The 7,942-nt window shown below is 33.9% G+C and overlaps 1 long non-coding RNA gene and 1 pseudogene across 1 annotated transcript; both read left to right on the top strand.

The window, feature by feature from the left end:
- Positions 1 to 691: 691 nt before the first annotated feature.
- LOC150035449 (uncharacterized) lies at positions 692 to 7,042 on the top strand. Its single transcript, XR_016530043.1, has 5 exons — positions 692 to 820; positions 1,041 to 2,087; positions 4,975 to 5,035; positions 5,732 to 5,959; positions 7,028 to 7,042. It is a non-coding gene; the product is annotated as an uncharacterized LOC150035449 (long non-coding RNA).
- LOC150035450 (peroxisomal membrane protein 11A pseudogene) lies at positions 2,975 to 4,070 on the top strand (annotated as a pseudogene).
- Positions 7,043 to 7,942: the final 900 nt, after the last annotated feature.

Genomic DNA, 7,942 nt, shown 5'->3' with positions numbered 1-7,942 from the left:
GAAGATTTTAACAAACTATAGGAACTATATATGAAATTAATTATATCAAAGCATAGAGATTAAATTCTAACTTTTGAAATCATAAGGACTAACCTCTAACTTTGTCCAAACCATAAAGAGTAAATTTGCTATTTAATTTAATTTATAATAAATTACATATTGCATATTTTGCTAAATTATACAAAATATCTTTAAACTTTATACTTGTGTAAAAAATATCCTTGAACTTTCAAAATTATAAAAATGCTCTTAAACTTTTATAAACGGTTCAAAAGTGTCATTGCTGTTAATTTTGGAAGGAAATCGTTAGTGTTTAGTTTTGAAAATACCCTTGAACTTACAAAAAGTTTAAAAAATACCCTCACGGTCAATTACGAATACAAACCATTAATACCCGTTTCACTTTTATATTTTTAAAATAACTTTAAAATATATTTTTAATCCTTCAAAACCAATATAGATGATATAAAAATTGCATTTAAAAGTGGAAAATTAAGTAATTTGAAAATATAAAAAAGAATATGGATTGAGAAGAACGGAATCCAAATTATTTTAGTTTTGAGCCCAGCCCACTAACAGCGGTGTGAGCCCAAATTTAAGGTTTCAATTTAAAAATAATATAATATTAATATAATACAATTAATTCATCCATAAATGCCCTAAACTCCTTTCATTTCTTCTGAAATTTCCTTCTCTGTTCAGTTCTCTCTCTCATCGCCGAACTCCTCCTGGTTTGACCGACGTCGTGGCCGCCGGCTGCGTCTGCCATGGCAGTTTAGTTCGACCTTAATCAACTCATTTCATCTCACGATGATATCAGGTAACTTCAATTTCTTGTCGTTTCCTTTTCGCCCTTTTTAACTTTCTTCGATTTAGCCCTCTATGGTTGGTTTGTTGAATCTGAATCCTGTGCTTTTTTCTCTTCTTTTATTTTGAGATCTGAATCGTTCAGCTTTCCCCATTTATTTGGCTCCAATTAAATTATCATCAATAACCCAACAATAAAGAAAAAAACATCACTTTTATTTGTTCATTTGCAGGCACACAATCAAAACTGAAACATGGTTTTAGTGTTACAGACTTGTGTACACTATACTTTTGGAATAAAAGAAAAAAGAGAATACACTATGCAGAAAGAGAAGGCAAAACAAAAGTTTAAATAAACAAGTTTCATGCAATCAGCTCGATGAAGAGAGACGCCAGAACCGTGGTGGGATCTCCAAGAACGATACTAACAATGGTCTTGATGAAGACCTTAAGGATCCTCCAAAACTTGTTCCCTTTTCCGCCATCCCCACGCCCTCGAGCTTGAATTGCTTTCAGATTCACCTTCTGCAGAGCCAAGTTTGGGTCCTGATCGGCATTATCGACATTGATCCAGTCTCCTCCGTTCTTGTACCATTCTTCTAAAGCCATTTCAGTGGCACAAGCCACGTGAACATGGTACTTCCTGCACTCAGATATGTAGGACCAACCATTGTGTTGGCCGTGGCTTCTGATGGTCTTTTTGTTGCACCACATGCACTCACCTTGGACTTCCTTGTGGAGATTGAACTCCACGTCTTCAATTTGGTAATTCATCTTGAGGTTTTCACAGCAAGGGTGGAGATCCAAGTCACGTTTCTTGCAGTGGTACATAAAGCCATTGATAGGCTTTGTGCAGGCGTCGCAGATCCGTCTGCATTTGTCGTGGCAGGCTCTTGGTGGGATTTTAAAGAACTTGAAGGTGGAACGTGGGAAGAATTCATGGGAAATTGGTGAGTTTTTTGGAAACATACAGGCTTTGTGAAGATCAAAATCACACTTTTCGCATCGGTATCGAGGCCCAAAGCCTATTTCCTTGCAGCCATCGCAAGTGTAAGGTTTCAGATACTTCTTCAGCTCCAGTTCATGCTTCAGGTGGCTTGGATTACACAACTGCTCTGCCATTTTTTAAATGATGGGTGCAGGGTAAGGAAGGGCAGGGATGAGATTGGGAAGACTGCAAGCAGGAAATAGTAGAGAAGAAGAGGTTTGAGAAGAATGCAGAAATGGTAGTGGAGAGATTAGAATGCATATTTAAAGAAATCAGAGGCAATGAGTTTCGGGTAATTTCTTCTATCTTTTTGCTTAGAAGAAATGCATATGTGTTGTAAAGAAATTTCTAAACTCTGGGTTTTGCTTATGAATTTGAAAGAAATTGCTCAACTCTGGGGTTTTACTCGATCCATTTCTCTTCTACTTTGTTAATTTGTTTCAGCAGCTTCTTCTCTTCAGAAGTTTCTCACTTCTTTTTGTTCTTTTTTTTGGGTTTTATATTATTTATAGCATGGAGAAGAGTTTTGACTGAAATAATAATGATATGATTGGAGATTTTGCATTTGTTATTTCCCAATCCTTAACTCTGGGAGCTTTATTATTGACGTTTTTGCCCTTTTCTAGAGGCAATTTGGACCTTCTTATTGTAGAAAAGCTATGGTTAGGGGGTGTGATTTCAATTGAATTTCTAATGTTGAAAACTTTTCAGTGGGATAAGCTCATATTTTCTTTCCCTTTTTATTTACATTTTATAATTTAAACTAATTTGATGTAAAGAACTTTCTCGCTTGTCTTGCTTTTTATTTTCCATAACCATCAAAAGGGAAAATTCTCAACAACATATTTGAAACAATGGTCGTTCGACCTTGAGCTAAAGATAAAACACTCCTAGATTCGTCTCAATTAGAACAACTGAGAATACATGGAGGGGAGCATATAAGGATTCACAGAAGCCCTTGATTGAATTCAATGCAAGCTCCCGACCTCCAAGCCTTCTCATGAAACTTATAACATCACAAGGACGATATGGAACCTTGTTGTTCATTTTTAATGATTTTCTACACTCTCTACCATTCATGAAGTAACCTGCTTATGACCATTTTTAACAATGTCAATAGAACATAGATGAATGTCAATGAATTTTGAACCATCCAAAAAACACTTTTCTTATATACATATGCACGTAGATACCAGTTACAAGAAGAGCGGTTGCAATGGAAGTCAAATGATAATAAGAATAGATACTCTAAATGATCATCAAGCCACTTTACACCGAAGTTCAATTCTATTTGCTTCATTCTCCGTTTGACTCAATCTTTTATTTATTATTCTGGTAACCATATGCTCCAATTCCACCTTGGAAAGTCAAATGGCCTCTGCTCGTTGATTGTATTCATCGATCCGGCCTTTGTGTACAGATTCGACCTTCGTTCGTCGATCCAGCCTTTGTTTGTCATCGATCATGCGGGTCTGGTGTGGATTTGGCCTCTGTTCTCGACAAGTTCATATAGGACCTTAATGCCTTAAGAAATTCAAATTTCAAGTTTACCCAAGAATTTCTGCTCGCCCTCCTTGGATATGGCGGAGAAGGGTTTTATTACTTCGTTGAACAATTCGTTTGGTTAGCTAAATCTGATTTGATTGACAAATGACTCTCGTTGCTTGTAGAAGATCAGTGTGTGGGTGGGATTTATCAGGTATGTTGGGAGTGTTTCGTTGAAATTTAAGGATTTGGATTGTCTTCTTGAAGATAAGGCATGTTTGAAAGCGAGTATTGAGATTGCGGTCACCGGAGGAATAAAAATCTGGAGCAGGATGAGAAGATGAAGAAGTTGTGTGAAAATGTTGATGGAGAAGCTTTCGATTGTTCAAGATTTTTTCGATGGATTCATGGCAGTGGTAAACATTCGTCATGGAAGCGGCCAGTTTTCAAGTCCTCTTCTAATTTCTTATGCTGGTCTTCTTTTGGTATTGATTAGCACTCATAAGAATTGGATATCATGTTAAAAATAGCTTTCAATTTTACTAGGCTAAATTTTCTGTTTATTTGAAAACATTCATAGCACAGAGCCATACACTATATATCTCATTAATAATGAGCATTCCTAAACTATTAATGTATGATAATGATTATTGTTAGTGTTCTCCCATTTTTAGCTTGAAGCTTGTTAGAGTTCAGTTCATTGGTTTCCACAACCATTACCATTACAATAATCCTTGACCATAGGTTCCGATTTTCTTCAGTTGGTTATGGTGGTAGCTGCCACTTTTATCCAGTGTAGGCTCTTTGATGAGATTGTGTTGCTTTCGTGTTCAAAAGTATTCTGATCTATGGCACTTATCAGAGTGTTCATATTTAGATTAAAAGTTGGAACCTACTTCAATGGTTCCATTTATCAACTCCCTTGAGTCAATTATTCTAGTTAGATGACGGGTTAGATTTGTTTCAAGTTCAAATCAACTTCAAGATGTTATATTTATCCTAATCCAACTTAAACTCAATAACTTTTACAATTTAACCCAATGCATATGGTTTTGGTTAAATTGATAGAAAGTGTCTAGCCATTGGGGTATCTTAACATTAACCAATATTACTGGCATCCGTGGAACTTCTTAAATGGGATATTCTGCTGAGTTTTTTAGCTCTCCAATCATTTGTATACACAATGTCATAAACACCAAATCACTTTTAAACATTTGTGTGTAATTTTTTAGATTATTTTGTTGTCTTTCTAAGAATCACTTCCAAACATGTTTATTTTGTTATAGCTTTATTTTATATTATTAGATTTTATGGTGTGACTTTATCGTGTTTTTAGACATTCGGACTATTTTTTTTTTTTTTTTGAAGAGGTATTGTAATTAAAGTGTGAGGTGGGAGAATCGAATCTCAAATCACGAGGTTGATAGTATAAACATCATGCTAATTGAGCTACGCTTTTGTTGGCTAAATTGTGTGAATATCATAAAGACACATTCGGACTAAATTTCAACATTGGGGTTGAGCATTAATTAACATTCCAACTCCCCCTTCCATTTTTTCACACCAATTCACTAATTAATCAGTATTCCATTATTAATTATTTCTCATATTATTTCTCTGTGAAGTCTAAAGATTTTAACTTTGTTTTTTATTATGCTGATGTAAGTTTGTGTATTTGATTTTTATTGTTACAGTTTTTCAAGGATAGGAACTAGAGGGGAGGGGAAAGAATTCATTAGGAGCATTCTTACACTTGTATGTTAAACCAATTCAATTTAAAATAGTTGGTTATATTTTCTTTTGGCTACTTGTATTTTATAAACTTTGAAAAGTTTTCTTACACTTGTATATTTCCTAATTATATTTATACAAACTAGATAGTTTTCCATCATGTAATGTCGAAATAAAGCTTTCTCATCTATGCGAGTTAAATCTCTTTACCTTTTTTACCTTTCTTTTGTTTAAGGGTCATAATTAAATGGATTTTGTTGATGTTAAGTATGATGGAGGCATGGCTGCAAAATTTGAATATATTGAAATAGGATTGACTATCTTCTTAAGTACAACTCGTTTATGTTTAATAAATCATAAAATATGCCTAGTTCATGGATGTGAAAACTACTTCTATTGTGAGTACAATAATTTTTCTTCAATTGGTTTATAAGAAATTTAGATTTGGATTATTGTTCTTTTCTCTCTTGATTTGATTTTGATTCTATTTTTTGAATTAGATATTTGTGTCTTGAACCCTACTCAGAGGAGAATTTTTTAGTCTTTTAAAGCTAATAACATTAAGTTTTTTGATTCAAAATTGAAGGCAAAAATGTATATTGTGATATCTTCTCTTTCACTTTCTTTGTTTTCTTTTTCTATTAGATTGTAATATTTGTTCATGTAAATTATATATGTATGTTCTAGTTATAATTAGTGATTGTATTTGGATTATTGCAGAAGCCTTTCATTTCGATTTCGAATGATGCTATTATTGAGGCTCTAAAATTCTAATTGGTTCTGAACATTTCATCCGATAATATATGAATTTCAGTTTTTGTTTGTGTTATTTCTTCTTGTTTTGATCTTTTCAGATCTTTAGAACATCTTTTAATTTGTTTGCTATTTTATCTCTGGTTTTCAAATGTTAGGAATCACCCCATTTTGATCGACTACAAGTGTGGAAAGGTATGATATGATCCTAATCGACTTATATTCGTAAATTGTGAATCCATCTAATTATGAGAACTTTGTTGCTTTTACTTAGATAAGAACTTGTAGAAGTTTAAACCAAAATAAAAACTAACTTTTGTACCTACAAATATGATTAAGATGTTGGTTGTTGTCCACCTGATGCAAGAGATCATGGATTTTATTAATATATGTACTTAGTCTATATAGTTAGAGAGCTTTAGGATTGGTTGAGTCTTTCTGGGGTCTATTTTTAATCCCTTCATACTGTATTTACCCATACCTTTTTTTGTAAAATACATCTTGAAGAAATACATTATTGACATGGTATCAGAGCCCAACTAATGAATCACCACCGACATTCGTTCGTGCAGCCGACCCAGCCTCTATTTGCTTTTCGCCTGTCGGTCTTTGCTCGTCCGTGCCTTGACCATATCAGTGACTTCGTTTCTGTCCCTATTTTTCATTCGTTCATCGGACTCGTGCCCCCGTTTTTATGCCTCGCCCAAATTACGTTCGTGCCTTGCCAACCCACCGAATTCCTGCTCGTGGATTCGACGATCCAGATCTGAGTGCTCGAGTTGTTCATTGGCGACCCAAACCCGGACCTCTGTTTAACGAGCCAAACAAGCTTTATCTGATCCATCGATCCAAATATTCGTTCATCCGTTTCGTGTCTTCTCAAATAGACGACTGAGTTGAAAGAAGCCAAATCGAGTCGAAGGAGTCAAGAAGACGAGTCGAGCCGATCCTGTCTGAGCCGTTGAGCCGATATTTGTTGCGTTGACTGAGCCGTTGAACCGAAACTAATGTATGCATCATGTCTCATACTTTGATGGACATGAGTGAATGATTAATTTATTTCTTGACTTCCAAACTTAGTTCCAATCTTCATCTATATGACCATTAATTCTCAAGGTAAAAAGATATACAATTTCAACCTTTGCAAGACCCATCCAAGTAAGGTCTACCTTTGATTTTTTTTTAGTGCTTAGAAATTGGGTCTATATTTTTCTTATGAGCTTTCTTCCATTTATTGAACTATTGAGCTTTTTTGTTTTGTAGGTGAAACAAAGGAGTAAAGATTTGGTATTGCAGCTGTCTTTATGCTTTTTCTTGGGGAACTCTAGATCCAACACATTATGTATTTCGGCTTTATGGTTTTTTTTTTCTTCTTTAGATCTCAAATGGAGACTTTTTTTTTTTTTTTTTCTTTTTTCCTTCTTTAAATGTCAAACTATAGTTTTGATATTTGAAAAATCTATGACTTGTAAAAGGTTGTTGGTTGTAGGTTTGGGCTAATTTAAACCCTCCAAAGTAGACAACCAGCTTTATCGAACTTTAAACTTTCAGGCTTTATGTATCAATATCAATGTAACTTGCTGATAGGTTACTTAGTTAAACAATTTATCATTTTCTTTATTGTGAATTAGTTAATTTTATTTTATTGAAAGCTAAGTTGTATACGTAGCAATTAAGATTTTATTTTGTGCATCTCAATAATGTCCCAAAAGGGTCTCGACAACGAACCTAATCCATGGTTGTTGGCATTTACATACATTGTATTTACATAAATCAGTGGACTAAATGGAATATAGTCAACAACAATGCACAAATTGTTATTGTGCAGGAGTCGAAAATAACAGAGATCAACCATAATACATCTTTTTCCTTGACAATCCTAATAATGTTTGATTTGTTTGGAACCATCACGATACATGGTCAAATGAGAATTTATGTGATTGACAGAAGGGAAAAACTTTGGATCAAATCCATAAACTTTTCAACCATCGATTAGTAGTTTGGAAAATAGGTAGCATAAAATCGTCAGAACTACTTCAATTAGTAGTTTAAAAATGAGAAAATGGTATTAAAATAATCAATGTATAACCTAAAGTCAGAAAAACAAATAAATAGGAATAGATGACTTTTTTTAAAAAAATGAAGATGTAAGTAAGAAAACAAAATCAATATCTGAAA

This window comes from Benincasa hispida, chromosome 6, assembly GCF_027475165.1.
Source record: "Benincasa hispida cultivar pf3 chromosome 6, pf3_genome.v1.1, whole genome shotgun sequence".
In the NCBI taxonomy this organism is placed as follows: Eukaryota; Viridiplantae; Streptophyta; class Magnoliopsida; order Cucurbitales; family Cucurbitaceae; genus Benincasa; species Benincasa hispida.
This window is presented reverse-complemented; position numbering and strand designations above follow the sequence as displayed.